General features: G+C 42.8%; 1 long non-coding RNA gene across 1 annotated transcript; it reads left to right on the forward strand.

Moving 5' to 3' along the window:
- Positions 1–789: 789 nt before the first annotated feature.
- On the forward strand, positions 790–13,508 carry LOC117522602. The gene is made up of 3 exons (XR_004564253.1): positions 790–873; positions 1,045–1,046; positions 13,498–13,508. It is a non-coding gene; the product is annotated as an uncharacterized LOC117522602 (long non-coding RNA).
- Positions 13,509–15,201: the final 1,693 nt, after the last annotated feature.

Genomic DNA, 15,201 nt, shown 5'->3' on the forward strand with positions numbered 1-15,201 from the left:
GTGTTCAAATTCAAAACTGGCTCAAACATTTTTCTTCTTCTACTAAGGTGGATTAGAACTTTTTGTGGAACACAGCACCAACTACTACAGGATGGAACTTGCAGTCAATGAGTGTCATCGATTTCAAAATGGCTCTTTTCAACCAGATGTGTTGTGCCATGACATGTCAATTATCCCAGTGGCACCTGGGGTGTCCAATCAGATTTCAGGGAAGTCCAGTGCAACCCAGCTACACCCATGCCAGGAAGTGTTCAACATTTGACATTTCCTGTTTCACTGTGGACTCAAAATTTGGCACAGTGTGAACTTACCACTGAATTCCTGCGAGATTCCATGAGATCTCGTCTGTCAATCCAGGAAGTGTCAATCCAGGAAGTGTTTGACATTTCCTGTTTCACTGCTGACTCAAAATTTGGTACTTCCTGTTTGGGACTCCCTGTACCATGAGTGAGCTTTGCGCCACTGCACCTTGCTTCACTCATATTAATACCACTTCACAAAATTTGGCCCTCAAAATGCAGGCAATAGTGTTTCAGAGAGTTCTAAATTTAAAAGGTTTCAGGGGGGAAATGGCCCCGGTCAAAAAAAACTCACGCCTGCAGCGCTCGCTGCACGGCACGCTGCACGGCACGCTGCATGGCACGCTGCAGGAGAAGAATGTGGCAGGAAAAGTTCTCCTGCAGTGGGGGGAAAGTTCTCCTAAGTTCGTCTGCAGCAGGAGACAGAGGGCTAAAATCACATGAAAAGAACACAAAACACCTGAAAAGAACCAAACCCCAACGCCACATACGTTTAGAACCGAGTCGGGTCACAATTAAAGTGTTCGTTATATGAGTGATCATGATGGTGTTACTATACTGAGCTTTTCCTCATGTCAGGGTCCAGACAAAATACAGCTAGCAGTCATTCTCACTTTTTAAGCAAACAAATATGAACAAATGTTTTTGGCAAACAGCAAATAGTGCTGTCGAATGACACAAACAGCTGCAACACACAGTTGTTCCTGTGCACTGTTCCCGCATTTGCTATGCCGTAAACGAAAAGATGTTCTTGTCGACAGCAGAGTAACAACATAATCAGTAAACAGATAAATGCCGCTTACCATATGTGCGTTAGATCCCTCTGTCACTTTGGGAAATGTTCCACATAGAATAGTAACCTAGAAGAGGTCAGAGTTCGGCTCAAAAATTATGTGTGATAATACACTGTTAATTATTCAATTTGGAAGAGGAAAAGTCCCAAAAGATTAAAACCCAGTCTGTCCTCTGATCACAAAACGTGATTCCAGCGGCCACCGTAGGTGAGAAGATCCACGAGAAGAGCCTGGTCCACGTCAAGAGGGAGAAACCTTCGGTTGGTGGTATGGGCCACCAGGCCTGCCTCGCAGGCTGTTTCTCCATGGTACATTCACCTCACATACAGTGCATCTGGAAAGTATTCACAGCACTTCACTTTTTCCACATACGAGGGTAGGCTGAAAAGTTCTAAGGCTGACTATGATGCAGTTGTCGAATTGAACAAATTCAGGATTATTTTTCTACATAGTCTCCCTGTAACTCCACACACTTCTTCCAGCGGTGCTTGAGTGCTTTGATTCCCATGGCATAGAAGCTTTCATCTTGAGAGTCAAAATAGTCCTTATCGGCAGCCATCACCTCATCATTGTTCCGATAGTGCTTCCCAGCCAAGTTTTTTTTTCAGGTTTGGGAACAGATGAAAGTCCGAGGGTGCCAAGTCAGGGGAGTATGGTGGGTGATCTACCAGTTCGAATCCACACTCGTGGATAGTGGCCATGGCCACTGTTGACTTGTGAGCTGGGACATTGTCTTGATGGAACATCACCCCTTTCGTCAGCTTTTCTGGTCACATCTTTTTGATAGCCTCGCGTAACTGTCTCAGTAGGTTAGAATAGTACTGTCCATTTATGGTTTGTCCCTTTTCAAGATAGTCCATGAACACAATGCCCTTGGCATCCCAGAAAACTGAAACCATGACCTTCCCCGCAGACGAAACGACCTTGCCTTCTTTGGAGGTGGTGACCTTGGGTGTTTCCACTGCATCAATTGTTTTTTGTCTCTGGTTCAAAGTGGTGAACCCAACACTCATCCTGGGTAAGAAAACGTTCCATGTAATTGGCTGGATCCTCTTCAAATTGCGCCAAGTTTGCCTTCGACATGACTAGCCTGGTGCGTTTCTGATCAGGCGTCAGAAGATGTGGCACCCACTGAGCTGACACCTTTGACATTCCAAGTTCTTCATGCAGAATGTGTTCAATTCTCTCACGGGATATTTTCACAGCATCTACTAGCTGATTAATTGTTGATCGTCTGTCGTCCATCACCATTTCATGAACAAGGTCAATGTTTTTCTGGGTTGTGGCTGTTGCAGGCCGCCCAGACCTTGGGTCGTCTTCAAGGCTCTCTCTGCCCCTCTTAAATTCACCTGCCCACTTCTGCACTGTAGATATGGAGGGAGATTCATCCCCTAATGTAGCAACCATATCCGCATGAATGTCCTTGGGCTTTAACCCCTTCTTATGCAGGTACTTAATCACACCGCGATGCCAGATTTTGTCCATTTTTGCCATTTCCCTCTACCACGAACTTTCAAACTTGGCTATGAACCACAAACTACCTTACAACCTGGAAGAAAATAACACAGTTAGTCATTGGAAGAGTTGAACTTAATGCATGCCAAGTTTTATTGAAATGGCATTTCTCCTTCTTGGTGAGCCTTAGAACTTTTCAGCCTACCCTCGTACGGTTATTTGTTCAGTGGCTGAAAGAAGCAGTTTCCTCGCATTTTGCATTTTTTTAAGTGCGACTTATACCCTGGTGCGACTTATATTCTGGAAAATATGGTATGCTCAGGGTTATATACGGATATGGGCAGAGCCTTCTGTCTGCACTCTGCATCATTTGGTTCACGTTTGTATCCATTTTCTGAAAGTTTACAGATAAGAAAGAAACAGAAAAATACAGCTGGAAATTGTGCAGGTTGTGTAACCAATGTTTATGTGCGACACAACCCTTGGCAAAAAGACCTTAATGTTATGTGAGCATGAGTGTAATGTTTTACAGTTAACGATAAATAAGCCAAATGACAAATGTTTGTTTGGTTGCTAATTTTATTGTTCTTGCATGGAGGTATACATATTCATAAAAGACATAGTCTACCTGATTTTAGGTCTGTACTGTGTAAAAGTGTTAAATTCTTGGGTGTGTTTGTTGCCACTACATATTTGATCAGTGGTGCAAAGTGTGATTTTATTGCCACAAAATTCATGCACCAAAAATAAATCTCACTTGAGTCATGTCTGTATGTGATGCCATTATTTCAGTTACTGCATGTAGGTAATGGCTGTAACATTTGCAGCTTTGACTTGAATCTCTTTCTTCACCACAACAACATGAAATAACATTACTGCAAATGCCACCCTGATATTAATGGATTAATGCTAATTGGACCTGACATTTGTGGACAAAATTACTGAGCAAGCCAACAACACAGCAGTAAAAACAGTGAGGCACCTGCATGCTGGATCATGCACAAAGAAACAGTGTTCTAATGTAACAAAGTAGAAATAGTTACTATACTTAAGTAGAATATTGACATATTCTAATAATATTGATAATATCGAATATTGAATATTACTTTGTTATTGACATTTCTGTTGACTTTCACTTTTACTCCACTACATTTCCTCATAAAATGTATACTTTTACTCCAATACATTTCCCTTAACCATCTTCATTACTTGTTATTACTAGGGATGAAACCGATCCGATCACGGTATCGGGTTCCAATACCATTCATATTGGAGAGAGACAGGCAGACAGAGATACCATTTTACGCATCACTTTGCGTATGATTTTATGCCCACCCATATAATTGCAAACACTTGGGTGTGTTAATTGTTCATAAGTGTGTCTCTGATGTGCACATCACTATGATGACATCTTGTTTTCACACTATTAATGGTTCCCAGCATCACCTCTACAGGTTGGCAGTGGAACAATAGCTGTAGAAATGTGTGAACACTAGCCATAGTTTTTGCGTGGCACGCTGAGCATTCCTATAGTCATTTTTGATACATCACTACCTCACTTTTGATACATCTGAACGTTAGCATGGAACGTTAGTATGCCATGTTTTTGTGAATATGCATGCTTTGCACATGGTGTTTAGATTTGCAAAGTGTTTTGGTTCTGGCTATCTGCACTTTGGAGGGCCACCTACAGTCCCAGATGATCAGATGCAATCTACATTAACATGGCCCATTTGATACACAATACAAGTGAAAGACAAACAGCAGTTGTCATCTACAACTGTACAACTATTAGTATGTTCAGACAGACCCACTGTAATAAGGCAAACAAGCCAATCAATTGCCTGGAGCCCAGACCTGGCCTTGGGTCCCCAGACAACGACCAGTTATGAATTTAATGCAACGACAAACTGTGTGAGTTCCCCTTTAAATTCTGTGATAGTCCACTGCAGGAAAGTGACACTATTATTGGAATCTCCCTCAAGGTGGCCCCTCCCACAGTAGCCAGCCACGTGACGTAGCTCAACTCAATGGTGAGGTGTAAAGTCCGGGGTAGAGAGAGATGCGCATGTGCAGCAAAGTTGCGCGGTGGAGCTCATCTTGATGTGTACTAGTTCATTTCGACTGGACTTGGGACACCAGCAAAATATAAAACTTCAGTTATCTGTCAGGAAGCCAGAAAAGAAAGAAGAGAAAGGAAGAGGAAGAAAAGAAAAAAACAGGACTGCGGTAAGTGGTAATTTGCATTGGATGAATTAGGCCTACGTATCAACAAAATATAATATTTATGTTAGCTATTTGCCTGGCTGTGTTATATTAACAGTGTTGCATCTTCAACTGAGTTTCCAAAAAACTAATCTACTGAACAATGCTCAGACAACTTCCTTAGTCTCACATCACCCTATGCTGTAGGGTTATGAGCATAAAACTCAAGGACTCATATGTAGACATGCGAACATAATATCTATGATACCACATCTGCTCCTCTTAAGTTATGCTGCGTTTACACATAGGCAGGACGTGTAACAAATGTCATATTTACTTAATTCTTGGCACATTCCTGACAATCTTAATATGACTTAACGCATCTGAATAGGTTTCTTGATAGTGTGTGTTGGTGCATGATATTCATGATTTTCGTGGAGCATGTTTTTGCCTGTCAAAAAATTGTCCAAGAATGTCACACACCACCTTTATTTCGCCTCATGTCATGGAGGTTGCAACTGAGCGTGTTGATCCATCTTGATTAGTGGTGATCCTTAATAGAGCGTGACAGCGTTCTTCTCTGACGTGCGCACAATTAAACCCTGCTGCACCGCATTCAGTTTCATTGCTGCAATATGCCAAAGAAGGACAGTGACACCAAGTCAGCTAAAAGTCTCGTTCCAATGCTCCTCAGCGCGCTCCTGCAGGTGTTCCACCTGCTGCTGCTGCTGCTGTGCCTGATGTTTGGGAAAACAAGCGAGACGAGAGCCATGTGAAGCCACACATCAGGTTCTCTCCGTCTCCTCCTCCTTCTGTGCCACTCCACGGCACAGAGCCCAACTAAGCATGCAATTACAAAGTTCTTCAGCTGTGGATTTTGAGGAGCAAACTGGAGCGATCTGAATTGTTCAGCAGGTTATGGATGAATATGGGTGTGTGTGTGTGTATGTGTGTGTGTGTGGAGACAAGGTGCCTCATTCACAACATCACAGACTGTAACGATGCGCTGTTACGCACAGTAGCGCAGAACAGTGAGCAACAGCGCTGAACTTGATTCTTGACCATGTGTATTGGTTCCTGATAATTCACCAGCAACATGTGCCATTAATCGTAATGCGTGGTAACAGGTCGCAGCTGTTCCTAAGGACACCTGACGCCTCTGCCTCAAATCATCACATTCATGATAAGCGGCCAAAAATGTATACTTCGTGGCATATGTGACTTGTTTTTATGTGTAAATGCAGCATTAACAACTATACCTGTTCACATTTAAATATTGGTTTGTTAATGACTTACGAGGTCTGTCCATAAAATATCGTACCTTTTTATTTTTTTTTAACTATATGGATTTGATTCATATGTTTTCACGTCAGACAAGCTTGAACCCTTGTGCGCATGCATGAGTTTTTCCACGCCTGTCGGTGACGTCATTCGCCTGTGAGCACGCCTTGTGGAAGGAGTGGTCCCGCCCCGTCGTCGGATTTTCATTGTCTGGAAATGGCGGAATGATTTGGGGTTTTTTCCATCAGAATTTTTTCAGAAGCTGTTAGAGACTGGCAGCTGGAAACTATTCGAAAAATTTATCCGGCATTTGGTGAAAATTTTACGGGCTTCAAGAGAATAAGGTCTGGTAGTACAGCTTTAAGGACCCCTTTAAGGACACTCAGCACGCCGTGCTCCGAGCAGCGACGACACGGCACAAGCCACCGGACCATTTCTGAGCTGATGGCTCTGTGGATACGAGACCGTTGTGTGCTCTTTCTCTGGTTATCACAAGAGCTGGACATCAGCCATTTTCCAGCAGATTTCACTTTTAACAAGAGATTTTGTCATGGAAAGCCACGCGGAGGCTTCGCGCGTCACGACCGATTCGCTTTGGAAGCGAGACAAAGGAACACCTCCATTTCGGCGTGTCAGAGGACAAGTTTGGACATGTCTATCTCGGCTTTCAATGCTTACCAGTCCAGTAAGTATCAGTGAAATTGTGGAGAGCTGGACATGTCCAAACTTGTCCTCTGACACGCCGAAACGGAGGTGTTCCTTTGTCTCGCTTCCAAATTTCCAGACAATGAAAATCCGATGACGGGGCGGGACCACTCCTTCCACAAGGCGTGCTCACAGGCGAATGACGTCACTGACAGGCGTGGAAAAACTCACGCATGCGCACAAGGCTTCAAGCTTGTCTGACGTGAAAACATATGAATCAAATCCATATAGTTTAAAAAAAAAATAAAAAGGTACGATACTTTATGGACAGACCTCGTATTTTTAGTAACATTTTGAAAGTATGTTTGATTTAGTTACTGTGCACATTTTTTGAAGTATTTTGGATTTTGTAGTTACTACACAATTTGCACTCTCTTGATATATTGATTATTATGGGATGGTGGTGGGTTTTTTTTTTCAAATGTTCAAATGCACTGTCAAAGAAATATTTTATAAGTGTGAGCTTAAATGGTGTGTCTTTGCTGTGGTTCATGTAGGCTTTGGATAGGTGTGGAGGTGTGGGGAGGCGTAGGGGGGCCCCTAAGTACATTTTGCTTGGGAGCCCCAAATGCTTGAAACGGCCCTGTGTTCAGATGATTTAGATTTGCAATGAACTGTTGGAAGTTTTACTGAATATACGTATTAGAATTAGTGGTGTAAATGGATTGCATTTATATAGCGCTTTTCCATCTGCATCAGATGCAAGTGTCTGATGCAGATGGTGTAATGGATAACAGCTGATCCCTGATCCATCTGGGCCACCCTCATGGTTTGACAAACAACATGTGTCATTTGTTCTTAAAGTCATAACAATGTTTATTTCAATACATTCGTAGTAAAATCCCACACTGAGTGGACGGGTTGGAGCTGCGTGCTTCGCTTCAGTGATGTCCCTGGGGTTGCAGAGTGTGGCTTTTCCACATTGATTTCCTCAAAAGCCTCTGTGCACCCTGGTGACAAACAGATCAAAACTCTGATTCTCATAAGAATTGACTCGATAAAGGCTTTTTTTTTGTTTATTTAGTTTATTTAGTTTATTATTTATTTTATTTATTTTGTTTATTTATTTGTTTAGTCAGTTAAACTTGATTCACTAAAAAAGCGCATGCTTCCTCTCGCGTTGTCTATAAGTTGGAGCGCACAGTCAGTGTTTGCTGCAGCAGCAACCAGCACACAGCGCTGTGTATTTGTAAAAAATACACAAACACACTACTTTGCTTTGAATACGAAGTAAGTCTCTTTTAGCTCATCACCCGTGCAAATCTGTCTTGCAGAGCAAATTTGCAGAGCCGATAACAGTGATTAAAAACAGCCAGTGAACCCTTTTTCTCTTGTTGTCTGTTCTGCAGCTCGCACATAGAGTGTGTCTTCCTCGGTTACAGGGGTGGACCCACCATGGTGAGGGATGGGAAAGGGTCCACCAAACCCCTTAAAGGTCCACTTTTGAAGACATTTTAAAGACTTTTATTGCACATAATAATATTAACCACATTCTAGTATTTTTTTAAAATAACATTATTTAATAGTAATAACTTACTACTTAGGTGATCGTCTAGTGGTTAAACTTTGGGTTTCAGACCAGAGAATCCTCCATTCAAAACCCAACCAGACTTGAAAATCACTAAGGGCCCTTGGACAAAGTCCTGAATGTCCTAGTTGCTCCTGGTGTGTAGTGAGCACCTTGCATGGCAGCAGCCTGCATCGGTGTGTGTCTGTGTGAATACAAGACATAACTGTAAAGATCTTTGAGCTTCTGATGCAGATGGAAAAGTGCTATATAAATGCAGTCCATTTACTTGTAATATTTAAGAATAAAGTTATGCACTTGAACCATGATGACTTTGAAACCAGTAATGGTTTTGATTAATTTGATCTGAGTCCACTGAATCAAGTATGTGCAGCCGAGCTGGCTGAAATTCCACAGCTATGGCTAGAATCACATATTATCATAGTAAGAAATAACTCTTGAAAAACAGTACCTGCATTTTCAGATTATTTCCATTTTACTGGCAATCTATAGATACAGTGTATGTGAAAAGTGTTTTTTTTTATTGAAGCCAAAACAAGAATTAAAATAGGTGTAATATTGCCATAAAACCCAGGAGCCACCTGGCCTCTCACCAGGGCTCTGCACAGTGGGCCCCAGACCCCCCTGCTAACTTTCAGGATTTTACAGGACTTCTCATTCTCATGCCTGGAAATGGAAAGCAAAGTGAAATTTGTCCTTTATTTGTTACCACAGCAGATCCAGATCCAGTACAGGTCCACATTGGAATTTGGAACATGTTTTATTTTTGATGTCCTTCCTGACGCAACTGTATTTTTACCTAAAGAAACAGACACACAGCACCTCATGTTCCTAAGATGTCTCCCATCCAAGTACTGAGTAGGACCTACTCTGCTTGGCTTTTCAGATCTGGAGGTGGCTTTACACAGAGCAGACCAGCTGTGCAGATTATTTTGTTCAGTATTTATGCTAAAGCTGTTGCTGAACCCCAGCACTTTCTCAGCAACTCCTGCGATGCTGCCACTGCCAAACTGCATTGGCTTCTGCCTTTCCTTTGGACAACATTGACAGTGTGGAGACGGGGACCTGCTGCATGGACAACAGCAGATTTTAGCCTGCCCAGGCTTTGTAGCTGCACTGAGAGGACTCTCCAGCGTCATCACAAGATGTCGGCACACCTCCAGAAGTGGAAGTTTAGTGGTTATAAGCTCATCTGTTTGGTGATGGAAACGAGTGCCAAGAGTCACTTCTGATGGTGGGAGGGATCATCACATCTCAATGGACAGCAACGGCCCGCCTCAAGATGGGCAGCCCCCAGCAAGTAAGGTGCTGTCTCACCATGGCTTGCTTGCTCCACTGGATGCGTGAACCTTAGAGTAATCCTCGAAAGGCAGGCCACACATTCTGCACCAAGCAACAAGGACAAAAGAAGAAAGAAGACCCCAGCTCTTCGTTTTGCAAGCTGGAATGTCAGGACCATGTGCCCTGGCCTTTCTGCTGATATGCAGCAAATTAACAATGCCCGCAAAACTGCCATCATTGACAGGGAACTCTCACGACTAAATGTTGACATTGCCTGCCTCCAGGAAACTTGGCTGGCAGACAGCAGTACCATCAAGGAGGCAACTTACACCTTCTTTTGACATCAATCAATCAATCAATTTTTTTTTATATAGGGCCAAATCACAACAAACAGTTGCCCCAAGGCGCTTTATATTGTAAGGCAAGGCCATACAATAATTATGTAAAACCCCAACGGTCAAAACGACCCCCTGGGAGCAAGCACTTGGCTACAGTGGGAAGGAAAACTCCCTTTTAACAGGAAGAAACCTCCAGCAGAACCAGGCTCAGGGAGGGGCAGTCTTCTGCTGGGACTGGTTGGGGCTGAGGGAGAGAACCAGGAAAAAGACATGCTGTGGAGGGGAGCAGAGATCGATCACTAATGATTAAATGCAGAGTGGTGCATACAGAGCAAAAAGAGAAAGAAACAGTGCATCATGGGAACCCCCCAGCAGTCTACGTCTATAGCAGCATAACTAAGGGATGGTTCAGGGTCACCTGATCCAGCCCTAACTATAAGCTTTAGCAAAAAGGAAAGTTTTAAGCCTAATCTTAAAAGTAGAGAGGGTGTCTGTCTTCCTGATCCGAATTGGGAGCTGGTTCCACAGGAGGGGAGCCTGAAAGCTGAAGGCTCTGCCTCCCATTCTACTCTTACAAACCCTAGGAACTACAAGTAAGCCTGCAGTCTGAGAGCGAAGCGCTCTATTGGGGTGATATGGTACTACGAGGTCCCTAAGATAAGATGGGACCTGATTATCAAAACCTTATAAGTAAGAAGAAGAATTTTAAATTCTATTCTAGAATTAACAGGAAGCCAATGAAGAGAGGCCAAAATGGGTGAGATATGCTCTCTCCTTCTAGTCCCCGTCAGTACTCTAGCTGCAGCATTTTGAATTAACTGAAGGCTTTTTAGGGAACTTTTAGGACAACCTGATAATAATGAATTACAATAGTCCAGCCTAGAGGAAATAAATGCATGAATTAGTTTTTCAGCATCACTCTGAGACAAGACCTTTCTGATTTTAGAGATATTGCGTAAATGCAAAAAAGCAGTCCTACATATTTGTTTAATATGCGCTTTGAATGACATATCCTGATCAAAAATGACTCCAAGATTTCTCACAGTATTACTAGAGGTCAGGGTAATGCCATCCAGAGTAAGGATCTGGTTAGACACCATGTTTCTAAGATTTGTGGGGCCAAGTACAATAACTCAGTTTTATCTGAGTTTAAAAGCAGGAAATTAGAGGTCATCCATGTCTTTATGTCTGTAAGACAATCCTGCAGTTTAGCTAATTGGTGTGTGTCCTCTGGCTTCATGGATAGATAAAGCTGGGTATCATCTGCGTAACAATGAAAATTTAAGCAATACCGTCTAATAATACTGCCTAAGGGAAGCATATATAAAGTGAATAAAATTGGTCCTAGCACAGAACCTTGTGGAACTCCATAATTAACTTTAGTCTGTGAAGAAGATTCCCCATTTACATGAACAAATTGCAATCTATTAGACAAATATGATTCAAACCACCGCAGCGCAGTGCCTTTAATACCTATGGCATGCTCTAATCTCTGTAATAAAATTTTATGGTCAACAGTATCAAAAGCAGCACTGAGGTCTAACAGAACAAGCACAGAGATGAGTCCACTGTCCGAGGCCATAAGAAGATCATTTGAAACCTTCACTAATGCTGTTTCTGTACTATGATGAATTCTAAAACCTGACTGAAACTCTTCAAATAGACCATTCCTCTGCAGATGATCAGTTAGCTGTTTTACAACTACCCTTTCAAGAATTTTTGAGAGAAAAGGAAGGTTGGAGATTGGCCTATAATTAGCTAAGATAGCTGGGTCAAGTGATGGCTTTTTAAGTAATGGTTTAATTACTGCCACCTTAAAAGCCTGTGGTACATAGCCAACTAACAAAGATAGATTGATCATATTTAAGATCGAAGCATTAAATAATGGTAGGGCTTCCTTGAGCAGCCTGGTAGGAATGGGGTCTAATAAACATGTTGATGGTTTGGATGAAGTAACTAATGAAAATAACTCAGACAGAACAATCGGAGAGAAAGAGTCTAACCAAATACCGGCATCACTGAAAGCAGCCAAAGATAACGATACGTCTTTGGGATGGTTATGAGTAATTTTTTCTCTAATAGTTAAAATTTTGTAGCAAAGAAAGTCATGAAGTCATTACTAGTTAAAGTTAATGGAATACTCAGCTCAATAGAGCTCTGACTCTTTGTCAGCCTGGCTACAGTGCTGAAAAGAAACCTGGGGTTGTTCTTATTTTCTTCAATTAGTGATGAGTAGAAAGATGTCCTAGCTTTACGGAGGGCTTTTTTATAGAGCAACAGACTCTTTTTCCAGGCTAAGTGAAGATCTTCTAAATTAGTGAGACGCCATTTCCTCTCCAACTTACGGGTTATCTGCTTTAAGCTACGAGTTTGAGAGTTAAACCATGGAGTCAGACACTTCTGATTTAAAGCTCTCTTTTTCAGAGGAGCTACAGCATCCAAAGTTGTCTTCAATGAGGATGTAAAACTATTGACGAGATACTCTATCTCCCTTACAGAGTTTAGGTAGCTACTCTGCACTGTGTTGTTATATGGCATTAGAGAACATAAAGAAGGAATCATATCCTTAAACCTAGTTACAGTGCTTTCTGAAAGACTTCTAGTGTAATGAAACTTATTCCCTACTGCTGGGTAGTCATCAGAGTAAATGTAAATGTTATTAAAAAATGATCAGACAGAAGGAGTTTTCAGGGAATACTGTTAAGTCTTCTATTTCCATACCATAAGTCAGAACAAGATCTAAGATATGATTAAAGTGGTGGGTGGACTCATTTACTTTTTGAGCAAAGCCAATAGAGTCTAATAATAGATTAAATGCAGTGTTGAGGCTGTCATTCTCAGCATCTGTGTGGATGTTAAAATCGCCCACTATAATTATCTTATCTGAGCTAAGCACTAAGTCAGACAAAAGGTCTGAAAATTCACAGAGAAACTCACAGTAACGACCAGGTGGACGATAGATAATAACAAATAAAACTGGTTTTTGGGACTTCCAATTTGGATGGACAAGACTAAGAGACAAGCTTTCAAATGAATTAAAGCTCTGTCTGGGTTTTGATTAATTAATAAGCTGGAATGGAAGATTGCTGCTAATCCACCGCCCCGGCCCGTGCTACGAGCGTTCTGACAGTTAGTGTGACTCGGGGGTGTTGACTCATTTAAACTAACATATTCATCCTGCTGTAACCAGGTTTCTGTTAGGCAGAATAAATCAATATGTGATCAATTATTATATCATTTACCAACAGGGACTTAGAAGAGAGAGACCTAATGTTTAATAGACCACATTTAACTGTTTAGTCTGTGGTGCAGTTGAAGGTGCTATATTATTTTTTCTTTTTGAATTTTTATGCTTAAATAGATTTTTGCTGGTTATTGGTAGTCTGGGAGCAGGCACCGTCTCTACGGGGATGGGGTAATGAGGGGATGGCAGGGGGAGAGAAGCTGCAGAGAGGTGTGTAAGACTACAACTCTGCTTCCTGGTCCCAACCCTGGATAGTCACGGTTTGGAGGATTTAAGAAAATTGGCCAGATTTCTAGAAATGAGAGCTGCTCCATCCAAAGTGGGATGAATGCCGTCTCTCCTAACAAGACCAGGTTTTCCCCAGAAGCTTTGCCAATTATCTATGAAGCCCACCTCATTTTTTGGACACCACTCAGACAGCCAGCAATTCAAGGAGAACATGCGGCTAAACATGTCACTCCCGGTCCGATTGGGGAGGGGCCCAGAGAAAACTACAGAGTCCGACATTGTTTTTGCAAAGTTACACACCGATTTAATGTTAATTTTAGTGACCTCCGATTGGCGTAACCGGGTGTCATTACTGCCGACGTGAATTACAATCTTACCAAATTTACGCTTAGCCTTAGCCAGCAGTTTCAAATTTCCTTCAATGTCGCCTGCTCTGGCCCCCGGAAGACAATTGACTATGGTTGCTGGTGTCGCTAACTTCACATTTCTCAAAACAGAGTCGCCAATAACCAGAGTTTGATCCTCGGCGGGTGTTTTGTCGAGTGGGGAAAAACGGTTAGAGATGTGAACGGGTTGGCGGTGTACACGGGGCTTCTGTTTAGGGCTACGCTTCCTCCTCACAGTCACCCAGTCAGCCTGCTTTCCCGGCTGCTCGGGATCTGCCAGGGGGTAACTAACGGTGGCTAAGCTACCTTGGTCCGCACCGACTACAGGGGCCTGGCTAACTGTAGAATTTTCCACGGTGCGGAGCCGAGTCTCCAATTCGCCCAGCCTGGCCTCCAAAGCTACGAATAAGCTACACTTATTACAAGTACCGTTACTGCTAAAGGAGGCCGAGGAATAACTAAACATTTCACACCCAGAGCAGAAAAGTGCGGGAGAGACAGGAGAAGCCGCCATGCTAAATCGGCTAAGAGCTAGTAGCTACGCTAAGCTAGCGGATTCCTAAAAACACGCAAAGTGACTAATGTGTAAATAATTTAGAGGTGATTCAGCAGAAGGAGTGCTTTAGTTAAGGCACGTAAAGATTACACTGGGAAACAAATCGTAATCTAGATAACTAGATCAATCTAACTGCGCAGATTAAACAGCTAACAGATACAGAAAAACACCGCTGTGCTCCGGAACAGGAAGTGATACAATACCACAGTGAGAGCCAACCACCAGTAGAGGCAAGCAAGAGTCCTTGGAAAGTCATCCAAGGACATGGAAAGTCCTTGGATGAATCCTGTCAGCACGGTGTTGGTTTTGTTGTGAAGACACCCTGTCACATACATTGAGCCACTGTCAACTGGCAGCGAGAGAATCCTTGCCCTCCGGCTTTCAACAGCTTCATGCCCAGCAACCATCGTCAGTGCATACGCTCCAACCCTCTACTCCAACCCAGACGAAAAAGACCAGCTCTTCGAGTCCCTAGATGAAGTGATATGTGGGATTCCCATCACAGAAGGCCTCTACCTATTCGGAGGCTTCAACGCCAGAGTGAGTGCTGATCACAAGGCCTAGCCCACCTGCCTAGATGTCTACGGAAGGGGCAAAATCAATGACAACGGCCAATGACTGATGGAGCTGTGCTACTATCATGGTCTATGTGTGACCAACACCTTCTTCAAATGCAAGGATATCCACCAGGTGTCTTGGAAACACCCGCGGTCCTGCTACTGGCACCAGTTGGATCTAGTCATCAGCAGGTGTGCAGATCTTGCCAGTGTTTTCCTCACCCACAGCTACCAAAATGCAGACTGCGATACAGATCACTTCTTCATGGCCAGCAAGGTACACGTTGCTCCAAGGAAGCTGCACCATTCCAAGAAGAAGGCTCGCCCATGCATCAACACCTGCT

This window comes from Thalassophryne amazonica, chromosome 12, assembly GCF_902500255.1.
Source record: "Thalassophryne amazonica chromosome 12, fThaAma1.1, whole genome shotgun sequence".
Classification (NCBI taxonomy): domain Eukaryota; kingdom Metazoa; phylum Chordata; class Actinopteri; order Batrachoidiformes; family Batrachoididae; genus Thalassophryne; species Thalassophryne amazonica.